Below are 25,447 nucleotides of genomic sequence, written 5' to 3' on the forward strand. Positions count from 1 at the left end.
AACATCTATTATTAACTAGCAGGGGCCGACACTAAAAATATACAGAGTACATGCTGGCCACAGAGTGATGACTGGAGGTGCCAAGGATGGCCAGTCAACTGGTGCTGATATGAGAACATGTGCTTCGCAAGAACAGCACTGAGAAAACAGTAAGGGTCTTCTATCGGCTGACGGGATAGAGAACTAAAATACAGACTATCTACAGAAAATATAGTGTTTATTCAGGAGCGAAAAGAATGAAGTGCCAGGCACCATGGTGGTTCATGCCTGTAATCCCAGCACTTGGCAGACCGGTTCAGCTATATAGAGAATATCCAAGACAACCTAGCCTTAGAGTGAACCCTTATCTCAAAAACAAAAACAAATCGCAAAGCCACCCATTGGACAATCCCATTTATGTATGATAGATTCTCAGACTATTCAGTGCACTGATGAGGGATGACCTACGAATGACACCATATACAGAAGTACTGCTCATCAACAGAGAAAAACAACAGAGGGTGCCATAAAACATTCTGACCGTGAGTATCCTGGGTACTTGCTAAGGAACCTGAGCTTTGTCTTGAACAAAGACTGGCAAATACGCAGTCCTTAGTACCACTTTCCTGCCTGTGGCATTGGCAGATTTAACAATTATGCTGTCGAGCTCTTAAGCTGCCTCCATAGTTATATATACAAACTCCTCCCCACAACCCTTTTTTTCAGAAGGATCTCAAGAAAGTAGCTTCATATAAAATTTCAATTTAAAAGAAAAAACAAGAACTCCGGTGGCTGCATGAAAATTAAATTTGGCAGAAAGCTGCTGTGGCCATCCGAGTACCAAGTGATGAGACATTGAACTACAATAATGGCAATGAGAAAGGCAAAAACAGGGGCTGGGGATTTAGCTCAGTGGTAGAGCGCTTACCTAGGAAGCGCAAGGCCCTGGGTTCGGTCCCCAGCTCCGAAAAAAAAGAACCAAAAAAAAAAAAAAAAAAAAAAAAAAAAAGAAGAAGAAGAGAAAGGCAAAAACATCAGAGGCTAAGGAAGCAAAACCCTAGGACCTCAATGGCATGTGGAGTCTTAAGAGGGTGGCAGTCGGGGTTGGGGATTTGACTCAGTGGTAGAGCGCTTGCCTAGGAAGCGCAAGGTCCTGGGTTCGGTCCCCAGCCCCGAAAAAAAGAAAAAAGAAAAAAAAAAAAAAAAAAAAAAAAAAGAGGGTGGCAGTCTTGCTCATCAGTAAGTCCCAGCATCCATGTTCCTGGCATAAATCAAAGATTCTATAAATATTCGACGATTGTCTTCCACTGTCTCTTCACAAAACCAGAATAGAGGCAATATTATTGTCTTTCCATAGAAACGGAATCTAGAGGTTAGAGGTTAAGTGACTTGCCCAAATACACACAGACAGGAAACAGTAGAATGTAATTCTGACAGATTTCCAACTCCAAAGCCCGAGCTTTGACCTGTGACTCGGCTTCCAACTTGAACAGCAGGATGGCAACAGGATTGCTACCACTGAAATGACAACTAAAATATAGACTGTGGTCAGAGGCCTGGGTGTTCTCACTGTGTTAAAATATAGACTGGAGGGCTACAGAGATGGTTCAGAGGTTAAGAGCATTGACTGCTCTTCCAGAGGTCCTGATTTCAATTCCCAGCAACCACATAGTGGTTCACAACCATCTGTAATGAGGATTCGATGCCTTCTTCTGGTGTGTCTGAAGACACAACGGTGTACTCATATACATGAAATAAATAATCTTTGAAAAATAAAATAAAATATAGACTGGGTATGTTCTCACTGTGTTTTGGTAGCTGGAACCTTAAATGTAGGGGTTATTCAGGAGGATGTGTGGTGAAGAGAGGATAGTCAGAGGTGAGCTAACCCGGGAGTAAAGAACAAGAGTCTACACAGAAAGTCACAGAGGGAAGGACAATGAGCCCAGAGCAGCTTTTAAGAATGCCATCAGGGGGTTGGGGATTTAACTCAGCGGTAGAGCACTTGCCTAGCAAGCGCAAGGCCCTGGGTTCGGTCCCCAGCTCTGAAAAAAAGAACCAAAAAAAAAAAAAAAAAAAGAATGCCATCAGGGGGTTGGGGATTTAACTCAGCAGTAGAGCACTTGCCTAGCAAGCGCAAGGCCCTGGGTTCGGTCCCCAGCTCCGAAAAAAAGAAAAAGAAAAAAAAAAAAAAAAAAAAAGAATGCCATCAGCAGGTGAGTATGCTCAAAAGGGTCAAATTCTAAAGCAATGCATGTACATTTGATGGGGGAGTTGCTGGGATTGCAGAAAATGGCAGCACTTAGGGTTAGGGTTTCAATAGCTGAAGACTGCCTGTTTCTAAATGTGTCAAAATCTGGGGATGGCTGAAAACACAAATCCCATTTCTACTAATAATTAATGATATGTTTTGAATATTTTTGTGTCCCCCCCAACCCTCAAGGTTTTTATATAATTTTATTTCATTATTTATGTGTATGTATAACTGCGTATGAGTTTATGTGCACCCCTGCATGCAGGTACCTAGAGAAGCCAGAGGGCATCAGATTCTCTGCAACTGGACTGACTTACAGAAGGCTGTGGACCACCTGAACCCAGGTCCTCTGCGAGAGTAGTAAGCACTCTTACCTGTTAGGTCTTCTCTCCAGTTCCTACCCTCATGTTTTTACACTGAATTTTTAATACCTTTAAATGTATCTGGAGATGGGACATTTGAGAGGTAATTCAATCACAAAGGTCCAAGCCTCCCTTAAATAGAAGTGGTGCTTTAGAAAAAGAACCAAGAGATATCTATCTGCCATCCGAGTATATAATACAAAGGCCTCACCTGCACACCAGGTGACAGCTATTACCAGGGACCAAGTGACCCAGCACATATGCTCTGGGATCCTCACCCTCCAGAACTTGAGGGTCAACTGATGTCATTTTGTTACACCAGCCAGAACTAGGGGCTACTTCACAAGTGATTAGGTCTTTTTATGTTTATTTCCTTTCTGAAATGGAAATAAGCCAGGTACAGTGGGTAAATGCCTATAGCCAACATCTAGGAGGTTGAGACAGGACAATCTGGAGTAGCCTCAATTACAAAGCAAAGCCTGTCTCAAAAGACCAAAGTAATTTTTTAAAGGAAAGAAAGGAAGGAGAGAGAAATACTATCATGGTTATCTTCTATTCGTTACTTTGAGGACTTTTTTAAGTTTCAAGATGCTCACCATGTGTGGTGGCCATTCTTGGTTATCAACTTAAATACATTTGGACTACCTCTCCCTCCTCCACCCCTCCCTCTCTTCTTTCCCCCTGGAGGACCCCCCTGAAGCCTCTTGTCCATAAGACTTGTGGATGGCATCATATACGTTCCTGGTAGGTCCTGTTGTGTTTATATCTACATACCCTATCTGAGAGCTGGTTTCATATAGCTCAGGATGCCCTGAACTTCACAAGCAGTGTTAAGACACTTCTCAAGTCCTGATCCTCCTGCCTCCTACTTCCCAACTCCACATCCTGTCTTACATTCCATGTTTCTCTCACCTGAGAACTTTCTATTGTTTCCTCCTTTGCACTCTTACATTCTAGAGCTCTTTGCTGAGCCCCGTTCTGATCTAAGAGAACAAGCAGAAGGGTGCCACTCTGTGGGCCTGAAGCTCCTATTAGGCCGAAGAACTTCTGTGCCACTGCCTGGAGTCCTCCTTATTGCCAACCCACTAAGAGCTCTGATGTTCTTTGTGTTACCTGCTGTGGCTCTGGACTAATAAAACAGAAGGAATAGCTTTGGAAAACACAAAGGAGTCTTCCTCAGGTTGGGTGAACAGTCAAAGTATACTTAGCCCTAGTCATTAAAGGGCTCCATCTGATATTATAATTTATACAAAATATTTACCTTAAAAAGTCTCCAGAGCACATCTAACATTTGCTTAGATATTTCGACTTGTAAGAGTATCTCCTGCTGACCTCAGGGAAGCAGAGAAAGGATCTCTGGGAGTTCCAGGCCAGTCTGATCTATAGAGTTCCATGGCACCCAGGGATACAGAGAAACCCTGCCTCAAAAAACAATTTATTGCCAGATGTGATGATGCATACCTTTAGTCTAGCACTCAGGAAGCAGAAGTAGGTTGAGTTCAAAGCCAGTCTGAATTCCAGAGCAGCCAGGGTTATGTGGAAAGACCCTCTCTGAAAGAGAGAAAAAGAGAAAGAGAGGGGGTGGGGGGGAGGAAGGAAGGAAATTATTTTATTGAAGTTTTTCCCCCTGCCTAGAGTTGGGGAAAGAGAAAGGAAGAAAGGAAAGAAGGAAGGAAGGAAGGAAGGAAGGAAGGAAGGAAGGAAGGAAGGAAATGATTTTATTGAAGTTTCTTTTTTTTTTTTTTCTTTTCCCTGCCTTGCCTTGATTTGAGGTCAGGAGTATGGCACATGCCTATAATCCCAACACTTGGAATAGAAGTTCTAGGCCAGCCTGGGCTATTCTTTACTAACTAATTAATTAATGCAGAAATTTTGTAAACTATGTTTCAAATTACAAATTTAAAGGAACAAGGAAGAACAGAAATATCAAATAGGGAAAAAGATATTTAAAAATTACAAGCATGAAAATACCTATTTTGGTTAAGAAGTTAAAAGGAGATACTTTAGATGAGAAATGATTTTGAGACAAGCTGACTCCATGACAGGCTTCAAATTGCCAGTTCATGAGACTAAGCCTAAATCTGTTTCCAAGAACTGGGCAAGTCCAGGCTGCAGTAGGTGCCCCACCACCTGGCTTGAGGTAAGGACAATGGGTCAGTAAGTTTCCAGACCTCCCCAGCAATGGTTCTGGAACGTCCCTAGAGATAGTGTCAATGATAGAGGTCACCTACCTCTCCCCGGAATGCTCCTAATGTGCTTTAAATCAGCCTTCAAGCTCACTTGGGTATTGCCATATTGGAATGAGAGACCCCAGCAAGCTGAACTTCTGCAGAATAAAACACTCTTTGCTTTTATATACTACTTGAGTCTGGGGTATCATTCTTTGGTGAATCATGAACCCTTACATTTGGGGGCTCTTGCCCAGGATTCTCCGGAGACCCCATGACCCAAATTGTGGAGTGTTTTTGCCAATCAGTAGTTCTGGGCTCCCTGGTTGTCTTCTGTCTTGTCCATATCTGTGTTTCTGTTTCAGATTTAATCTGGAGGCCGAGAGGGATAAGGAGGATGCAGTATTTTGTCACCTGGGCAGGTACAATGGAGGATACTCCTGACCCCTACCAGAAGCAGGAGAGCTTGCTAGTTCTCATCTGGACTCTGAACTGGCTGTGGTCTGTGGGCCTACTATGCACAGGGAGGAAAACAGTTGGAACAGCCTTTCGGTTTGCTTTTGTCTTCCAGGAATGTCCTTCTGTATCTGGCTGTGTGCATTCTGTGTGTGCTTTTGGTCCCACAGTAGAAATCTTTCTTTAGAATGGGACAGGCACAAAGCACCCTATTAGGTGTGCTTGTTCATCAGACAAACTAACCATCTTCTGCAAGAATGAATGGCCCACTGTAAAGTAGGTCGGCCTGAGAAGAATTTCCATCTCTCCATCATTTACAGGGTGAAGGTTTAGTTTATGAGGCCTGGAGCCATATATCACCATGTGGCAATACCTGGTGGAGAAGCCCCCTGTTTGGATGAGACTTTTTTGTCACAGGCCTTGCCACTCCCCACCCTTCTTTCTCTAAAGAAGGGTCAGCCTCGGCTCCCTGCCTTGATCCCCCTTCTGTTCCTTGCTTCCTCTTTTCTCTGTCCCCCTCCTTATGTTCCTGCTCCTGCCACCACTGCCCCTGCCCAGCCAGCATAGGCAGGAGGAGCAGCCCCTGATTCCCCCAACTCTCCTGACTCCACTTGGGAGTCTCCCTCACACTGGCCCACACTACCCAGAGGGCTAACTCTATATAGCCTTACTCCTTCAGGCTATAGGACCCCCAGATGCTCAAGGGAGACAGTTCATGACATATGTGTTATTTGCCAGTAATGATCTTTACAGCTGGAAGTTACAGAACTCCCCATTCTTAGAAAGACCATCAGCTCTCATAACTCTTCTAGATTCAATCATGCTGACTCACCGACACACCTAAGATGCCTGTCAGCAGTTGCTCCAGGTCATCTTCACAACAGAGAGGATTGTGGGAGCCGCCTGGAAATTGGTTCTGGGAACAAATGGGCTGCCCATCCAAGATCAGGTTGACAAAAATGCAGCCTTCCCCTGACTCAACCAGACTGGGATTTTAACACTGCTGAAGGTAAGGGAGAGGCCAGATCCGAGTCTACTGCCAGATTCTGATGGGCGCCTCCAAGAGGATACCAGAGGCCCACAAATTTATCTAAGGTGAGCTAGGTAATGCAGGGAAAGAATGAGAGCCCCAGGGAACATCTAGAAAGATCTTTTGAAGCCTATAAGACCTACACTCCTTTTGACCCAGAAGCCAGAGAGCACCAGTTAGCTTTGAACATGGCTTTTGTTAACCAAGCTGCCCCCTGACATCCATTGAAAGCTTCAGACACTAAATGGCTTTGCAGCCTACCTCTAGCACCCAAAAGCCAGCCTCTATTTGCCTTTGAAGGGCAAGATTTGGAGAGAGGCTTCAAGAGCACGCAGGTGTCCACTGAGGTCAGAAGAGGGTATCAGATCCCTTAGAGCTGGAGTTGTAGGTAATTGTGAGTCACAGGACATGTAAACTGCCTGCAACTCCAGCTCTAAGGGATCTGACACCCTCTTCTGACCTCAGTGAACACCTGCATTCCTGCATATTAAGAGCACTACCTGCTCTTCCAGAGGTCCTGAGTTCAAATCCCAGCAACCACATGGTGGCTCACAACCATCTGTAATGAGATCTGATGCCCTCTTCTGGTGTATTTGAAGAAAGCAACAGGGTACTCATATACATAAAACAAATCTTTTTTAAAAAAATTTTTGGGGGTTGGGGATTTAGCTCAGTGGTAGAGCGCTTGCCTAGGAAGCGCAAGGCCCTGGGTTCAGTCCCCAGCTCCGAAAAAAAGAAAAAAATTGTTTTTAATTTATGGCTGAGACTGGTGGTTTTTAATCCCAGAGCCCTTACAAAGCAGAGGCAAGTGGATCTCTGTGAGTCTGAAGCCAGAAATACACTGTGAGACCGTTTCAAAAGAGACAAAATGAATAAACAGAAATAATTAACAAAAATGAAAGAATCTACTTCATCTTTTTTTATTTGCTTCTTTGTAAAGAGGGAGTGTCTGCCTCTGGGTTATTGGGAGAAGATAAAGTAAATGCATAAAATAAATACATAAAAGTTATTGTTTAGGTTTGGTTTGGGTTCTATCAGGTCATCAGGCGCAGTGACATGTCACCCTTATATCATCTTGCTAACTAATAAAGAAGTACAGTCTAACAGATGTAGCAGCCTGTGCTCATCATCTTAGCAAGGAGGAGGCGAAGGCCAGAGGATTCCCAGGATAGTCTTGGCCACAGAATGAAATGAGACTGTCTCAAAATGACACACAGCAGACAAAAAGAACATATATACGAGGTATACTTAATAAGAGAGCAAGGATTTTCATAATTACCCTAATTACAGTAATTTTTTTCAAGCTTTCTTTTCCTGCAGTCTGGTACCTGCATGAGAACAGCGAGTACATTATTGAAATTGCAATAATCTTATTAACACTCAGCTTTCAGAAAGATTTCTATATGATCTGATCAGCCATGAAAATTAAATCACAATAGTTCCTTTCAGGGGAGTGGTTCTTCAAGATAAGAGTTTCTCTGTGGAGCCCTAGCTGTCCTGCAACACTCTATATAGACCAGGCTGGTCTTGAACTCAGAGATCCACCTGCCTCCAGGGATTACAGTCATGCTAGCAAACCACAGTAATTTAAATGATGTTATTTTACCACTAAGAATCAAGAAAGTCACTTGTAGTGAGACATGCTTTCAATCTCAACATTGAGAAAGTCTTTGGAAGACAGGTAGGCAGATCAAGAGTTCAAGGCCAGCCTGGTTTTACAATGAGATCCTGTCTTAACAAACACACACACACACACACACACACACACACACACACACACACACACACACACACACAAAACCAAAACCACCAAAACCAAAACCAAAACCAAAACCAGGGTGATGGTGGTACATGCCTTTTATTCCAGCACTTGGGAGGCAGAGGCAGAAGAAACTCTGAGTTCCAGGCCTGCCTGGTCTACAGAACAAGCTCCAGAACAGCCAACATTACAAAGAGAAATCCTGTCTCAAAACGAAGTGGAAAAAAAGGAAAGAGAAGGAAAGATTGTAAGACAGGAAGCATGGGTCAGCTGGTAAAGTCCAGCGTTAAGCCTGAGGATTTGCAGCTGATTCCTAGAATACAAGGTAGACTATGACAGCAGAAGGAAATCAACTCAAGCCCTTGCGTTGTCCTCTCATCTCCACACACGTTTGCTTGCACACAGTAGGTAGGTAGATAGAATGTTTTTATTTTTAATAATCAAGATAATATAGGTACAACATACTTCTGTACCTTCTAGGTAAACAAATCAGAACCTGAAATATTTGGAAAAAGAATCTTATCAACTTCACTACTGGGTTTAGCAGGGTGGAACAAACAGTTTCAAAGCCACTGAATTCAAATTCCATAATAAAGCTTAGTAAAATAATCCTATTTCCCGAGTAAAGTGGCAGTGAATCTGTCAAGGCCTTCAAAAAGTCCAGCAGAGCTAGCAGAAGTCACAGTATCTTACTACTGAATTCATTTCCCACTCACAAATAGGTGGCAGGTCGGCAACAGTTGTCTGGACCTGGTGGGACAAACCAGTCACTTTTTACGCATGAGGGCAAAATGCCTACAGCAATAAACAGCCACATCAAGGAAGAATTGCCACATTTGCTACCACAGAAATGTAAGATCCAAAAAGATCAAGTAACAGTCCCCAGCCTCAAACCCATGAACAGTCAGGTTTAGTAGCACATGCCAGTATTTCCAACACTTGGAAGACTGAGGCAGGAGCATTGCAAGATCAAATCCAGCTTGGGCTACACAGCAAGACCCTTGATTAAAGAAAAAGATATGGAATAAACACTATTTTTACAGCAAAGTATGGCAGTGCCTTCAGTAACCTAGAACACAGAAGCAGAGGCATTGCTTCAGTGTCAGGGTAGGTCACATGTGACCGTGATCAGGACCTTCACCACCAGCATACCAAGCGACTTCAGACCACTCGTAAGCACAGGTCTTTTAATTGCTCACTCAACAGACTTTGCCAAGTCGCTTCTCTGTGCCAGTAATGGTAAGGTCCTGAGATAGAAGGATAGAAAACAAAACTGTGATGCTCACTTAATGCCAGCACTGAAAGACTGAGGGAAGAGAATCACAAGTTCTTTACAAGTTCACTGACCTCCACATGTGCACTCACAAGCACATACGCAATAAACACATACACATATTTACATAAAGAAATGGTTTTTTAAAGGGAATAAATTAAACATCCTGTTCTTGGGCTAGAGAAATCAGTGGTTAAGACCACCTACTGCTCCTGCAGAGGACCCAGGTTTGATTCCCAGCAACCATACTAGCTGGCTCACTGCCACCTATAATTCCCCTTCCAGTGGATCCGATGCCCTCTTCTGACCTGAGGGCACTAGCCGTACATGTAGTACACACACATATATACACACATATACATAAATTTTTAAAACATATTAAATCTTTTTAAAGTCCTATCTCTGTGTAGTCTGAAATAAGTAACAGCTCGACAACAGTTGTCTGAACCTGGTGGTACAAACTGAACAGTCACTTTTTACACATGAGGCTTGATTACATAGTTATAGAAAACATGGGAGAATACCAAAACTGAACAGTTCAGTGTGACCAGAAGTACCCCCAAACTGCAGTGTATACACAAAGGAGAGATAGACATCCAAGGAAGATTCATTAGGCACAGATGTAGGGAAACAAACAACAAATCAGAACAAAAGCAAGGCTGGGGACAAATCTCAATGGTAGAACACTTGGCCACATGCAGAAAGCATGAGTTCAATCCCTCAGGAAGGTGGGCTATGTGCAGGGAGAGAAGATGTCTGAATTCTTGATTCAAGCACTCAAGCCTTAAAGTTGACCACACACTTAAAAAAAAAAAAAAAGTATGTTGTATTCAGAGTTCACTACAACATTAAACATTTCAGCATTTGTACATTAGACCAATGATATAAGTAGCTTCGTAATCACTGAATTCAAATTCCCCAATAAAGTCTGGTCAAATAGTCTTACTTCCTGAATAATGGTAACAATGAGTTCAGTTAGGCCTCTGAAAAGTGTGTCAGTCAGTCTCGAAACCACTCATAACTTTATTATAACTTGGCCTCAAGTATCAGGGTAATTACAGTAGAAAAGAAACTAAGAGATATGAGAGGCCAAGTCAAAAGATCTTTACAAACTATGTTGAATCAGACATGCCAGATGATCACGGGATTTCCAAGCCAGTAAATCATTTACTCTTAACTGGAATTGAAGACCACTCTCAAATGAAGGGATGATTCCACTAAGGTAGGACTGCAAAAGATTTGAGGATCACTTATTTCAAATCACTATGGTCATTCCTTAATTTTCCCCTTGAATATTAATGGAATTTTGAAAACTGAGTCAGGAAAACTGAACTGGGCATAGGTCTCATAGGCAGAGGCAGGCAGATCTATGAATTCCCGGAATAGTCAGGGCTACACAGAGAAGCTGTCCCAAAAGACAGACAAACAAATCTGAATAATTCTCTAACAAAGCCTGTGACCTCAGCCTATGAAAAGCATGTCTAAGGGCTGGGGAGCTGGCTCCATAGTTACTGAGTACACACTGTTCTTGCAGGGGACCCAACTTGGATTTCCAGCACCCACATCAGGTAGCTCACAATTGTCTGTAACTCCAGCTCCAGATGATCTGATACCCCTCTGTCCTCCTCCTCCTCCTACACACACACACACACACACACACACACACACACACACACACACACACAGAGAGAGAGAGAGAGAGAGAGAGAGAGAGAGACTGAAACTAAAAATTAAACAAACAAAACTACAAAAGCCATGTGTAAACAGAGGGCTAAATTCTAAGTTTAGCATGCCAAGTAGTTTCCTTCTGGATCCTCCCTAGAAATTGCCAGGGGAAAACTAAAAGTGCCAATAATGACCTTGAGCTCTCTCTATGTGCTCCTCCTTGCCAGTACTCGAAAAGACAATCTCAGGATTCCTCCCACCTGAGCACCAGCAGATGCACACTGCACAGCTTACCTTCCATCAGACCACACAACTGAGTCCCTCATTGCTACGCAGTACCTGGCTACTTTTTACCACCATTACTTACAACAGCAGCTCCTGAGTCCAGGTGCAATGGCTGACACCTACAATTGAGCATTGGTAGGCTATGGTATGAACCTTTCTCAAAATTAAAAAAAAAAAGGGGGGGGGTGGGGGAGGAAGAGGAAGAGGTGGTATGGCTGCAGTCCTTATATAGCAGTAACACATGCTAACTTGCAGTGTCTCTCCGTATAGCCTTGGCTGGCCTGGAACTCCATCAGGCTAACTTCAAAACTCCACATGCCTCCACTTCCCCAGTGCTGGATTAAAGAAATGTGCCACCTCCACCATCTGGCTTCATGCTAAGTTTTATTAACAGCACTGATCATCTCTAAAGCACTTATACCCTCATCTCCATCCCTCACTGTAACTTGTAGGTTATAGTGGTTAGAGAGGTAAGAACTTACACAAAGAGCTAGAGAGATAGCTAAGTTGATAAAGTGATTGATGTGCAAACATGAGGACCGGAGTTTTATCACCAGAACCCATATATAAAGCCTGGATATGGTATCATGTGATTGTAGTCCCAAGGCTGGAGAGACAGAAAGTGGATCTCCAAGCTTGCTAGTCTACCTACTTAAGGAAGTTCAAGGTCAGTGAAAGACCCTATCTCTGGGACTATTTTTGCTTGTTTGTTTGTTTGTGTAGACAGGGTTTCTCTGTGTAGCCCCTGGCTGTCCTGGAACAAGCTCTGTAGACCAAGCTAACTTTGAATGCAGAGATTGGCCTGCCTCTGCTTCTTGAGTGCTGGGATCAAAGGCATGATCTTTCACAGTCTGGTCTCTGCAACTCTTTCCTTTCTTTTTCCGTTGTTTTTGTTTTTGTTTTTGTTTTTATTTTTATGTACATTGTTGCTTTGCCTGCCTGGATGTCTGTGTGAGGATACCATATCCACTGGAATTGAGATTACACACAGCTATGCAGGGCCATGTGGATACTGAGAATTAAACACAGGCCCTCTAGAAGAGCAACCAATGCTCTTAATGGATGAGCCATCTCCCCAGGTCCTTGTTTTGTTTGTTGAGACAGAGTTCCTCTGTGTAGCTCTGGTTGTCTCAGAACTTGCTCTGAAACAGCCTGGAACTAGGGTAGCCTTGAACCTGAGTGCTGGGACTAAAGGCATGTGTCACCACTGCCTGGTGAAACCCTATCGCAAAAAACAAGGTGGATGGAACCTAAGAAAGATATCCAAGGTTGTCCTCTTGCCTCCACATCCACACATCCACACATAAACATGCATACACATGCACATGTATACACACAAGCTTACCTAGGGTAAAAGGCAAGAAATATTGGTTTGGTGGTGCATCCCAGCACTTGGAAGGCTAAAGCAGGAGAAGAGCAAGTTCAAGGTTAACCAGGGTTACATAGTAGACCTGTCTCAAAAACAAATGAACAAAAAAACAAGCAGTAAGCAAATGTAAAGGCTGGGGTGCAACTTGGTTGGTCGAGTGCTTCTTGCCATGTGATCACCAGCACAACAAGACCAGAGTGTGGCACACATTTGTAACCCTTGTATTCAGGTGGTAAAGGTAGGGGGATCTAAAGTTTAACATGATCTAAAGTCATCAAGTACATAAGAGTTTGAGGGCTAGTCTGGGTTATATGAGACCCTGGCCAGCCTGGGCTATCTCAAAAACAAAAGAAGCAAAGGGAGAATGACTCTAAAGATTGCTCTTCCCATTGTACTAGACATTCTAAAGAGAAAGGAAAAGTCTAGCCAGATATGGCACATGCCTGATATCACTGCAATTGTGATGTAGAAACAGAAGCGTCCAGAGTTATAGGCAATCCTGGGTTACATGAGACCCTGTCTCAAAAGCCACAACAAAGAAATATCTTTAAAGCTGAAATGGAGTCACTCAAGTAACCAAAAATACTTCAAGTAATCACCTTGCCTTCAGAGCAATGTATGGCAGGTTTTCACTTTCTTTCACCAAGTAATCCCAGATGAAAGAAAAACTCTACAAGTATTTAGTATGTAAGTGTCTTGATTTTAAGTTTATTTTTCATCAAGACACAAAAACAGAATAGAGCAGAGGGAAAACCTTTACTAGGGTGGTTAACTAAGGAAAAACTTTGGTTTACTCTACATTTGATGCAGGAAAAATCGAGATGGGGCCTTACCCCAACTTATCTCCGTTATTACAGGGGGGCAGTACCCCAGGCCATCAATAGAGAGTAAACGAAGTCCTCATTCCCTCAAAACCACAGTGTGATGGCATACTTAACGGCCTAAACATAAAGTATTTGTAAATCACTGCTCACCCTAGCACACAGAGACAAGTGTTTGCCCTTTGGCTCTCCCCACTACATAAGTACTTAGGAGTTAACAAGTATATTTAAATAAAGTAACACAAAGCAACCCCACACCAGAACGGATATATGATAAGCTTTTCCATGAAAGCCTGTGAAGACAAGTAGTTATCATTACTGAAAAATCAATGTACTATTTTTTTTTAAAAAAGTTAAACCAGACAAGTGGTGGCCTTTAATCCCAGCACTAGTGAAGCAGAGGCAGAAGGATCTCTGAGTTTGAGGCCACACTGGTCTATGCAGAGAAACCCCCAAAAAAAAAAAAAAACTTAACTGCTATATTTAATAAAACTCTCCTATGCCTAAGTCATTTCTTCATACATGTATAGCAACTTAACTATAAGCTAGCATTATTAGAATGTCAAAATTACTCCCACTATAGAGCTGCCTAACAGTTACTGGCATAAGATCACCAGTTTATGCATAAACAAACAACTTACAGAGTATGAACCTCTAATCACAACACTGGGAGGCTGAGGAGGATGAGTTCAAGGTCAAGCTGAAGTGTGGACAACATATTGATTTTCTACACAAATGAGCTACAGTTTGAGATCCTGTCACGAAAAACAAACCAGAGCTGGGCATTGTAGCACATGCCTTTAAGCCCAGCACTTGAAGACAGAGGCAGGCAGATTTCTGTGAATTTGAGGCCACCTAGTTATACATAGCGAACCCCAAGTCTCTCTCAAAAAGGAGTTTTAAGAACTCCAGGCTGGATAGAGTTAAGAGTCCTGCTCTTGAAGAGGACCTGCGCCAACTTCGCAATTCACAACTGCCTGTAACTCTAGCTCCTGGAAGAGTAACACCTCTAGTCTCCATATACACCCTCACATACATACGTGTCTACACCAACATATATGCAGATTTAAAATAATAATGGTAATGAAATCTTTTTTCTTGAGACAGGGTTTTTCTGTGTAACAAACAGCCCCTGGCTGTTCTGGAACTCACTTTGTAGACCAGGCTGGCCTCAAATACACAGAGATCCACCTGCCTCTGCCTCCAGAGTTCTAGACAAAAGGCATGTACCATGATGGACTAGCAATTAATAATTTAAGAAGTTATTCTTAAATTTAAGGGGAAAAAATCCCTAGAACTAGAACTATCAGTACAGGGTCACAAAGAACTGCTTCACTTCTCACTTGACAATACTAGCTTGCAACTAGGTAACATATCCTATACACTCAAGATCAATTCAGAGGGTGCACTGATCCTGATATGGCTTTGTACATATAGCTTTCCCTTAAATATTTATAAGTGACACACCAACTTCTGCCTGAACAGTGCATGCAAAGCTCTGGTGCACAGCTATAAGACTCCGAGCTGGAGTTTACACACTGCCGCTAGTGACATGGACTGTGACACAGAAACACAATGTACAGATCAAAAGCAGTGGGCACAGATAATACTGGTAGCAAAGATAATATCCCGTAAGCGCAAGGATGCTGAAATGATAATGACAAAGATTTAGCAGATTCTATGTAATCACTTCATGGCAGTAAGAGATAATGAAATTTCATGAATTTAGGGGTCTAAAGAGCTTGAGAAGCAGAAATGATAGATTTTTCACATCCCTCTCTATAGTTACATATATTAAAATATACGAAAAACAGGTTAGTGAAGCCTTGTACATTAGTTTGGACTTAGAAGAATTGTACTGAAAGCTCCATGAATTACAACATACTATGGGGTCTAAGTTTGTGGATCATTACAAACAATAGCCACAGTGCTAAAAAACAAAGTATGAGTCACAATTCAAAAAGAGGGGAAAGGGGAAAAAATGAACAGAGAAAAGCTTTAAAGTCAGATACCGCTAAGAAATTCCTTACTTAAGTGACTGCCGGCGACAGCCACCACACTGACTTTGGAGTAAGAAGGAAAGGTCCACACTGTCCTCTCCTCTGGAACAAATTCATTAAGCCCCCCCAAATACCCATTCCAGCTTCAAAGTCCAGGCACCAACACAGTCAGCCACATCCGCCAGCAAGAGCAGTAATCTAACAGATCTGAGTCACACACTCCCCCGCAGTAAGAGGTCATTCTCTATCAGTAAGCCCACTCTGCAAAGTGCTCTTGTTCTACTCCCAGACAGCCACCATGACCCACATAAAGCCAATTCTTCGACCCCAGCAGCTGCCGGCCATCTTCTCCCTCCTTCCCCAGCTAGAATCGGCCTTTTCCTAACCCAAGGAAGCTAACGCTACTCCGGTGACAAGTTTCCTACCTGAGAACCACTCTTAACTCGGATACATCTTAGCCGTGAAGGGTCCATTTAGCTCTTAGCTCAACTCTTTTGTGCCCAACTAAGCTCGTGCCTTTCCAGGAACTAGTCACCAATTACCTCTGAGAAGCTAAACTCTCCATGCCTCTTCTCCCCAAGCCCGACCCAGCCTAACAAATTCTCAGACTGCCCGAGGGAGTTCAGAGACGCACCCCTATGTCCATTAGGGAATCAAGCCACAGAGGCCCCTAAAATTCGAGGCACAACCCCTCTCCCTCACACCACGCCACGGTATGATCAGCTTCTAGGGTGCCGGTGTTACAATAAAAAATCAAGAGCGTATAGCCACTGTAGTTCGGTCTCGGTAATTACGACTGCCTTCCTTGACAACGAAATCCCCAAATATCAAGCCACTGAAGTCCCGGGTGGATGCCAAGACCCCCTCCAAGCCTCCAGTCACTGGAGTTTCCCAGGTCCGACCCAGCTCCCCCAAGGCCCAAGCCGCCAGGAGTAGCTTGCTACCCCCGACTGCAGCACGCCGGGGACTCCGGCCGCGTCCCCATTGTTGCGGGTCCCAGCGGCCCCGGCAGGGAGTAAGGGGACCGCAGGGGCTCTCACCTCCCGTGCCACGGATCCGGGCCGCACCGGACCGGGCTGGGCCGTAGGACCTCGCGTTCTGCCGCACCCGCCTGGACGGTGTCTGCGGCGGCGGGAGCCGGAGAAGCGACTGAGGCGGGAAGCAGCCAGCCAGGCCCGGGCGCCGCAGGCTGGCTCTGGCCGAGGGTCGGTCTTCTCCGGCGGCGGCGCTCTCAGCCTCCGCTCGCGGTCCGCGCCAGAAAGCTTCCCCCTCCCGGCCCTCTCACCCGGCCACCCGGACGGGAACACAAGCCACCCGCAGCAAAGTTCCGCTGTGAGTCCTGTTGTTCTTTCCCAGGAAAAGACACTAAACGGCGATTCTTGTGTAAATAAGGTGTATTTACTACAGAAGATCTTTTCTGCAATAAGTGAGACCAAACGAAACAAAGCAAAAACAAAAACAATCCCATGCTAGAACCTGCCTGGAATTGGTAGAGCCAACTGAAAGGATTTTTGCATTCACTAACTACTCAAAACACACATTAATCAGTACAAATGAACCTGAGCTCTTACACTCCTCAATTTGGGATAACGTTAAAACATATCGGGAACTAGATAGTGCGGATATGAGGTTTAAGTTCGTTGCCGGTGCTGTTCATAGTCAATGCTAGCTACTACAGCTGTTGCCTCCAACAAAAGTTATTTTCCCTTGAATTGATGCATGCCATGTAATTCTTGTTCTTTTCCCCTTCAACCCTACCTGCCCGGAGTTCCTGTTGGCTGCAGCTGTCTGCAGAATTATCTAGAAGACTAGCAGAGGCGGCGCCCCGTTTGGGGTGACTGAGGAGGGGAGGAGGGATCGCTGACACTCAAATGCAGGTTAAGGTTACAGGATTTTTCTCCCTGAAGTTGGAGATTGTTAGCTTCACTTTCATATGAGCTGTATTGTTGTCTCTTTCCACTATATTCTCTTGGCTCTTTCCCTGCCCCCAAACTGAATATGGGTGCAGGATGAAAATATTGGATAAATGGGTCTGCTTTTTTTTTAAGGTTTATTTTGTTTTCCTCCTGAAATTAAGAGTATAAAATTTCCCTTCTCAAGCCAATCTCTATTCTGTGCTTTCACAACTCCACATATCATATATGGTTATTTTTAGAACAAATTAGGTTATCAAAGTACAAGTGTACTTTCCCAAACTATCATTTTGGAACTTAGATATGCTGCAGATACTCCCCCAAAACAAGTAACATAAATTTAACATATTCTCAAATTTCCATTCTCACTCATCTGCTTGACTTCTGAGACTCATTGATACCCTTCTCCCTTTTCCCCTTCTGAAAGGCTCTGAGTATCAGTCATTTGCACCTAAGTTTTTATTGATGTGCCATACACATACATTTTCATTTAGATTATCTTTCTGGATATTACAAATGGGTTCTGATGTTTAAAGCCATTCTAGTATCCCTTGAAAAGCAGGACTGTGGGTTAGAGAGCAACATACTCAGTTTTCTAGCAGTTCTTTGCTGATGTAAGAACAACTTAATCCTAAGCCATAAATGGACAAAGCATGCCTCAAACCTGGTTTACTTCCCTTTGCAGCCTGAGGGCAGTCCTTCATTTTCTCCGGCGTCTTCCTAGTAGGGAATCCGTTGGGTAAAAGATAAAGCGGGGCTGGAGAGATGGCTCAGTGGTTAAGAGCACCGACTGCTCTTCCCGAGGTCCTGAGTTCAAATCCCAGCAACCACATGGTGGCTCACAACCATCTGTAATGAGATCTGATGCCCTTGTCTGGTGTGTCTAAAGGCAGCTACAGTGTACTCATATATAATAAATAAATAAATAAATAAAATATTTAAAAAAAAGATAAAGCAAACTTGGCTTTAAGAGTTGAAGAGGTGGTATATTAGTCAGGATCCTCTAAAATTACAGAACTTGTAGACCATCTCTATATATTAAGGGAATTTATTGTGATGACTTACAGTCTGTAGTCCAATTAACCCATCAGTGGGCAGCTGTGGATGGGAAGTCCAAGAATCTAGTAGTTGCTCAGTCCCATGAGGCTGGTTGTTTCAGCTGCTCTTCTGTAGAAGTAGGTCCCAAGAGATGTGCTGGCAAGTAAGTGCAAACAGTCAAAGAAGAGTGAATCTTTTCCTTCTTCCAATGTCCTTAGGTAAGCCTCCAGCAGAAGGTGTGTACCACTATACCTGGATCTGGGACTTTCTTTGTCCCAGGCTGACCTTGAACTCAGAGATCTCCTTGCCTCAGTCTCCTAGGATTCAAGGTGTATACTACCTTGACTGGGCCAAAGCTTTTCATGGCCCCCTTACCTCAAGATCTCCAGGTCAAGATCCAGGTCAGAAACTTGGGTCTTCCAGCCTCAAGATCAGGATCACAGATGTGCCCTCCAATTCTGGATTGTAGTTCATTCCAGAAATAGTCAAATTGACAACCAGGAATAGCCACCACAGGTGGCCAGGCAATGGTGATGCAGGCCTTTAATCCCAGCACTCTGGAGGCAGAGGCAGGCAGATCTCTGCAAATGAGACCAGCATAGTCTACAGAGTTCCAGGACAGCCAGAGCTGCTACACAGAGAAATCTTACCAAAAAAAAGTTGAAAAGGTTCAAAAACTTACCATAATATATGCCCAGTACCCAAGCACTTGGGAGAATGAAGTAGGAGGATTGTCACAGAGTCTAGGCTTGTTCTTTCTTTCTTTCTTCCTTCCTTCCTTCCTTCTTTCTTTCTTTCTTTCTTTCTTTCTTTCTTTCTTTCTTTCTTTCGTGTGTGGTGTGTCCGGTTTTAAGTCAAAGTTTCTTTGTGTAGCCCCAGCTCCCAGGAACTCCCTCTGTAGACTAGGTTAGCCTTAACTCAGAGATCCACCTGCCTCTACTTCCCAAGTTCTTGGATTAAAGGCATGTGACATCAGTGCAGCTATTAGAACCATCTCTCGAAAATTACAAAACAAACGTTTAAATATGTACAGATAATAGTCCTATAGATGACCTAAGGGACAAAGATGAGACCAGTAAAACTGGCCAGAGACTCAAAAAAGGAGCTTTACTTACTTAAGTGAGCTTATGTGAAGAACTTATTTCTCTTCCATGACTTAGCTTGGAGTAACAAGAGCCAACAATGGCTCCCCTAGTGATAGAAGTCTCTTCTATTCCTTCCTCCCAGGAAGCCACTGTTCTTCTGAAACATCACTGCTGCTTTGCCCTTCTGGAACTTCTCTGACTACCCAAATGATGTTGTATCTTCACCGCCATCTTTGGGGTTCCTGACATCCTCAAATTCGTCTGTACGCTTAGGATGCATCCCCGGAGTGATTATACACATATGTGTCTATTGATGGATCTTCATTTAAGTATGGTTAAGAGAGCTGGGACCGGGCTGGAGAGATGGCTCAGTGGTTAAGAGCACCGACTGCTCTTCCAGAGGTCCTGAGTTCAAATCCCAGCAACCACATGGTGGCTCACAACCATCTGTAATGGGATCCAATGCCCTCTTCTGGTGTGTCTGAAGACAGCAACAGTATACTCATATACAAAATAAAATAAATAAATCTTTAAGAGAGCTGGGACCTTCTTCCTTGCATTAGACAAATGGATCTATTTCTGAAAGTTTTACTTTGTTTTCCTCATGAAATTAAGAATGGATTGGGCCTTTTGGAAACTCAAATTGAATCCTGACATCTAGAAGGCAACAGTAGGAGAAGCCCTAATTTAAGGCTAGCAATCTCAAAAAAAGGAAGAGAGAAAGGAGGGGGAGGGAAGTGGGGAGCAGAAATGAGGAAAGGGGAGGGGAGAGGGAAGGAGAAGGAAAGGGGAGAAAGGAACAGGAGGGGGAAAGGGGAGAGGAGGAAAGAGGAGAGAAGAGAACAGAGGGGAGTGTAGTATCAAGTTCTGCCTCTCTGCATGGATGTCAGGAGCTGCCAATTCGCCTGCCCTGAGAAGGCAGGGCAAAGTCCAGGAGTCCACAGCTAGACCAGAAGGAGAAAGCGGATCTGGGACAAATAAAGTGGCAGGAAGGGAAAAGTGGAACCAGGGATCTAGTCCGTTTGAGAGTAAGGTGTAAGAACATCCAAGAAGGGAAGGTCACTGGGTGAAAGTTAAGACTATCTAGATACCTCATTAGCATGGAGAAGAACTGCAGGTGCTAAGCTAAGTGACTGAGTGCGGTGGTCCTCTCAGTTGGTGATCTCAAAAGCAGTCACTGGAGGCTTGGAATGGGCAGCTCCACTCCTACCATCTAAGATCTGAGATTCTCAGAGTTTGACCGCCCTGCTTCACAAGTTCTAATGCCAGTCTGGTAGCATGGTCCCACACACCCTACAGGGGAGGGGAAAGGGAGAGAGAAGGGAAGGGAAGAAAAGAGGAGGAGAAAAAAGAAGGGGAGGAAGAGGATAGAGTAGAGTAGAGATAGAGCTTGGCTTTCATTGCTATGAACTCATACCTAGGGAAAAAATCCTCTTTCCCTGTGTTTTGCTCAGCCTCCCACTCAAATAGTACCTATGTCAGCTAGACTTCTGGCCTATCCCCACTTCTGAATGCCAAAGCCATTGTCTCTCTAAAACACGTTTCAAGGTGACAGAGAATTGTATTATTTTTTCAACAGCCATCCCATGTAGTGAGAGTTTTGGTTTCTTTAAAACCCCAGCTATGGGGTTGGGGATTTAGCTCAGTGGTAGAGCGCTTGCCTAGGAAGCGCAAGGCCCTGGGTTCGGTCCCCAGCTCCGAGAAAAAAAAAAAAAGAAGCCAGTAAAAGGGCTGGAGAGATGGCTCAGTGGTTAAGAGCACTGACTGCTCTTCCTGAGGTCCTGAGTTCAAATCCCAGCAACCACATGATGGCTGAGACCCATCTGTAATGAGATCCGATGCCCTCTTCTGGTGTGTCTGAAGACAGCTACAGTGTACTTATATATAATAAATAAATCTTTAAAAAAAAAAGAAGCCAGTAAAATAATAAAACAAATATCCAGCATTCCCATTCTTGGGTTTTATTGTCTTTTTTTGGTGGGGAGGGGGGTGTCAGTACATTGCCCAGGCTGGTATGGAACTTGTGAACTGAAGCAATTCTACCTCAAGTAGTTGGGACTAGTGGTATACACCATCTGCACCACCATGCCCAGCAAGACGTGGTCTATTTCCTGTAAAGTGGAGCCTTTAGCTTTCCATGCTGGAGATTAAACCTAGGGCCATTGTGTGTGCTAGAAAAGCAACCTTACCTATGAGCCACACCCCCCAACCTAAGGACTACTCCTGCCCTATTTCCTAGCTGCATACATCACCCAGATTATAGTCTCCTGAGAGATATTTTTTATTTTTATTTTTTATTGAATATTTTTTAAATTACATGTCAAATGTTATCCCCTTTCCCGGTTTCCTGTCCATAAATCCCCTTCCCATCTTCCCTCCATTCCCGCATCCCTTCCCACCTCCCCACCCTGACATTCTGCTATTCTGGGGGGTCCAGCCTTGGCAGGACCAAGAGCTTCTCCTCCCATTGGTGCCCAAGAGAGATATTTTTTAATCCATCTCAATATTCAGTCAAGGCCTGGAATGAGAGTGGGACTATAACATTCCCCCTCGCTCTGAGCAGTGTGCTAGATGCCAAGAAGAAGGCACGCCGGGCAAAGCTTTATGCATCTTACAGACATTGCTCATTTAATTCTTACATCAATGTTGTTAAAAGGATAGACCATCCCACCCAAAAGGGGGAAAAGTAAAGCGGGAGGGTTACAACAGGGGTGGAGTGTGGATGTACCATGTCCTAAAACAAATAAAGCGCTCTGTCCAAAATGTTTTTGAGAAATTTAATTTATAAAATGTGACCAACAGAAATCTGTCTCCAGAGCTGGGGTTAGTGGTTCATGCCTCTAACCCCAAGAGGATGAGAGAGGAGGATCGCTAGTTTGAGGCTAGCCACACTGGACTGTAAATTTGAGACCAGCCTGGCTTCTATAGCAAGACTCTATCACAAAAGTGGAGGACAGAAAAGGAAATCTGTCTATGCTGGCTAATTTGATGTCAACAAGTTACAGTCATCTGAAAGAAGGAAACCTCAATTGAGAAAATAGTTGTTTCATAAGACTAGTCCACAAAGGGACTTCCAGGACATCCAGGGCCACTCAGAGAAGCCCTGTCTCAAGGGAAAAAGAAAAAGAGCAGGTTAAGCAAGCCATAAAAAGCAAGCTGTAAGCAGTACGCCATGCCTCTGATTTCTGCCCTGTTTGGGTTACTTTCATGACTTCTTTCCATGATGAACAATGAGGTGGAATTATAACCCTTTCCTCCTCCTCCAAGTTCTTTTGGACATAGTGTTTCATCCCAGAAATAGAAACCCTAAGACTCTGTATCAGCTTGGTTTTCATTCAGCAGTTATGATTCTCCATTTTCATTTCTCTCTTATTTTGTTTGCTGGTTGGTTTTCATTTGTTTGTTTTAAGACGTGGTCTCTATAACTCTGACTGTCCTGCAACTCACTAGACCAGGCTAGCCTCAAATGCAAAGGTCTGCCTGCCTCTCTCTCCGTCTCCCTCCATAGTGCTGGGGTTAAAGACATGCAGCACCATGTCATGCTACAAAAAGGGGTTTTGTTTTTTGATGTTTGGTTAGTTGGTTGGTTTAGATTGGGTTTGAGTTTTCTTTTCTTTTTTTTTTATTTTCTTTTTTTCGGAGCTGGGGACCGAACCCAGGGCCTTGCACTTGCTAGGCAAGCGCTCTACCACTGAGCTAAATCCCCAACCCTGGGTTTGGGTTTTCGAGACAGGGTTTCTCTGTGTATCCTTGACTATCCCAGGACTCACTCTGTAGACCAGGCTGTCCTTAAACTCAGAGATCCACCTGTCTCTGCCTTCTCAGGGCTGGGATCAAAGATGTGCTTACTACCCAGCTACAGAAAGAGTTTTAAAGAAACAGTGCAGACAGCACTGATAAATGATCAGAGGATTTGGCAGTCCTCGGTAGTTTGACAGCATAGAAAAACTGACTAACCTACAACCCAGTGGTAAGCTTCGAATGCTATGGAGGCTGAGGCAGGAAGACTGGAAGCTCCAGTTCGGCTTGGGCTACAAAGAGAGCTCAAGGCTAGTATGGGTAAATTAATGAGACCGCATCTAAAGACAAAATAATAATAATTATAATAATAATAATGACAATGACGACGACGACGATGATGATGATGATGATGATGATGATAACAACCAAAACTGATGAGCTAGGCATACTGGTACAAACCTATAATCCCAAAATTTGGGAGCTAGAAGAGTCAAGAATTCAAAGCCAGCTTAGTCTGCATAACAAGTTCAAAGGTAAACTAGACTATGGGAGACCTTCTCTCAAAAAAAAAGAAGAGAAAAGAAAAAAGAGAAAAAGAAAGAAAGAGGAAAAAAGCCTCCCAAAAGGGAGATACTTAAACATAGTGGTAAGCATGGCTTAGTGGTCCAGCTATTCATGAGGCTGAGAAAGGATAAATCGGAGGTTAAGACCAGCCTGGAAAACATAGCAATATGCTGTCTTGGGTCGGTTGATTCATTTTGAGAGTCATATATCTCAGGTTGGCTTGGAACTCAAGAATAACCTTCAACTTCCTGCTTCTACCCGGGTCTGCTGGGATTACATGTATGTACCTATTCCCTGCTCTCTCTAGAGATGTATCTCGGAGTTTCTTTTGTGCTTGGCAAATACTGTACCACCGAACCGTACCTGCAGCCAAGCAGCATGTTGCACTGTATATGGTGGCTGATAGGAGAACTAAGTGGTAGACTACTTGAACAGCATACATGAGCTCCTGGGGTCCATCTGAAACACTGCTGAAAAAATAAGTGAGGCAGCTATCCAGTCACGGTCACATCACCACCACCATCACCATCACCAATCACCTCGCCCTATTTTAATCTCTCTTCCGGTATATAATTCCATCTGTCAAAAGCCAGTCCCAACATCCAGGTAACTCAGGAATGCGGCAAGGTATGGTGGCAATGATTGGAGTCAGTGCTAACAGTCACCGACGGAGCCCACACACATGCACACGGCAGCAGAAGATTTAGGGGGTCAGCACTGCTAACGGAACAAAACTTAACCTACTGGGGCTGGCGAGAGTGTGCAGCCAGAAACTCTGAACTTTTAACTCTTAAGAGGTAGGTGAGAAAGAAAAAGATAGAAAGTCATGCACGCACACACATGTTCATGTGCACAAACACACAGAAGCACACACACACACACACACACACATACCACAACACACCACACACCACACATGTGCACTCTGGCGGGGCCTGACCACCTGTTTCATCAATTTCACAAGTGCACATGCGTACTTAAAAACATACACATATTCCTACATATGTCTGTATACTCATACATATAGATGGACATATAGACATATTGTACGTATATTAGACAGACATATAGTCATATATATTATACATACAATATATACATATATACATGTTTTTCCTTGATCACAAATCTGCCCCAAGCCTATTTTCTCTTCTTAGTGTAATTTATGAGAGTTTACTGCATTCCTTACTATGCAGCCTTTACTTACTAGTCTATGAGGGGGCCCATTCTATTCTTGATTCTAACTTTATTATATCTTTCTGGCAAAACAACTAAAACCATCTCCTTAAACTTTCCTCCTAAAATTATTCGAATGAAACGAGGGATTTTATGGTCAATAATACATCTAAACATCATTATTCTGTAAAAGTACATCTTCATATTGATCTACAGGAAACTTGCCCACTAGAGCGGGCTGTCACCCAGGAAATAATCACACCAGGCTATAGGCAGTGAGGGTCTCCTGGTGTACATTCAGACCACGCCAAATAAATGAGGGGTATGGCAATGACGATCATGAGAGGGCACACCAGTAGCAGGAAGCAATCCTGGGACAAAGTCTCTGGGGCCATGCCTCTCCAGAGTACACCCATCGCAGCCATGCAAGACGGTGCGGTCTCCAGAAAGCTCACTTGCTTGCCGTATCTTTTCCTAGATGGCTTCTATCATCTGTCAAATTTGTTTTG

At 43.7% G+C, this 25,447-nt stretch overlaps 1 protein-coding gene across 4 annotated transcripts in view; it reads right to left on the reverse strand.

Annotated features, from left to right (window-relative positions):
• Nucleotides 1–17,231, reverse strand: part of Rad54l2 (RAD54 like 2) — a 103,313-nt gene extending 86,082 nt beyond the window's left edge. Inside the window, exons 1-3 of one of the 4 annotated variants that reach the window (XM_087562895.1) lie at nt 12,577–12,631; nt 7,529–7,577; nt 4,057–4,146 (exon numbers count right to left, since the gene is read on the reverse strand). The gene's annotated coding sequence lies outside the window, so the exon portion shown is untranslated. 4 annotated transcript variants of the gene reach the window in all.
• Nucleotides 17,232–25,447: the final 8,216 nt, after the last annotated feature.

Source organism: Rattus norvegicus, chromosome 8 (genome assembly GCF_021556685.1).
Source record: "Rattus norvegicus strain SHRSP/BbbUtx chromosome 8, alternate assembly SHRSP_T2T, whole genome shotgun sequence".
NCBI lineage: Eukaryota > Metazoa > Chordata > Mammalia > Rodentia > Muridae > Rattus > Rattus norvegicus.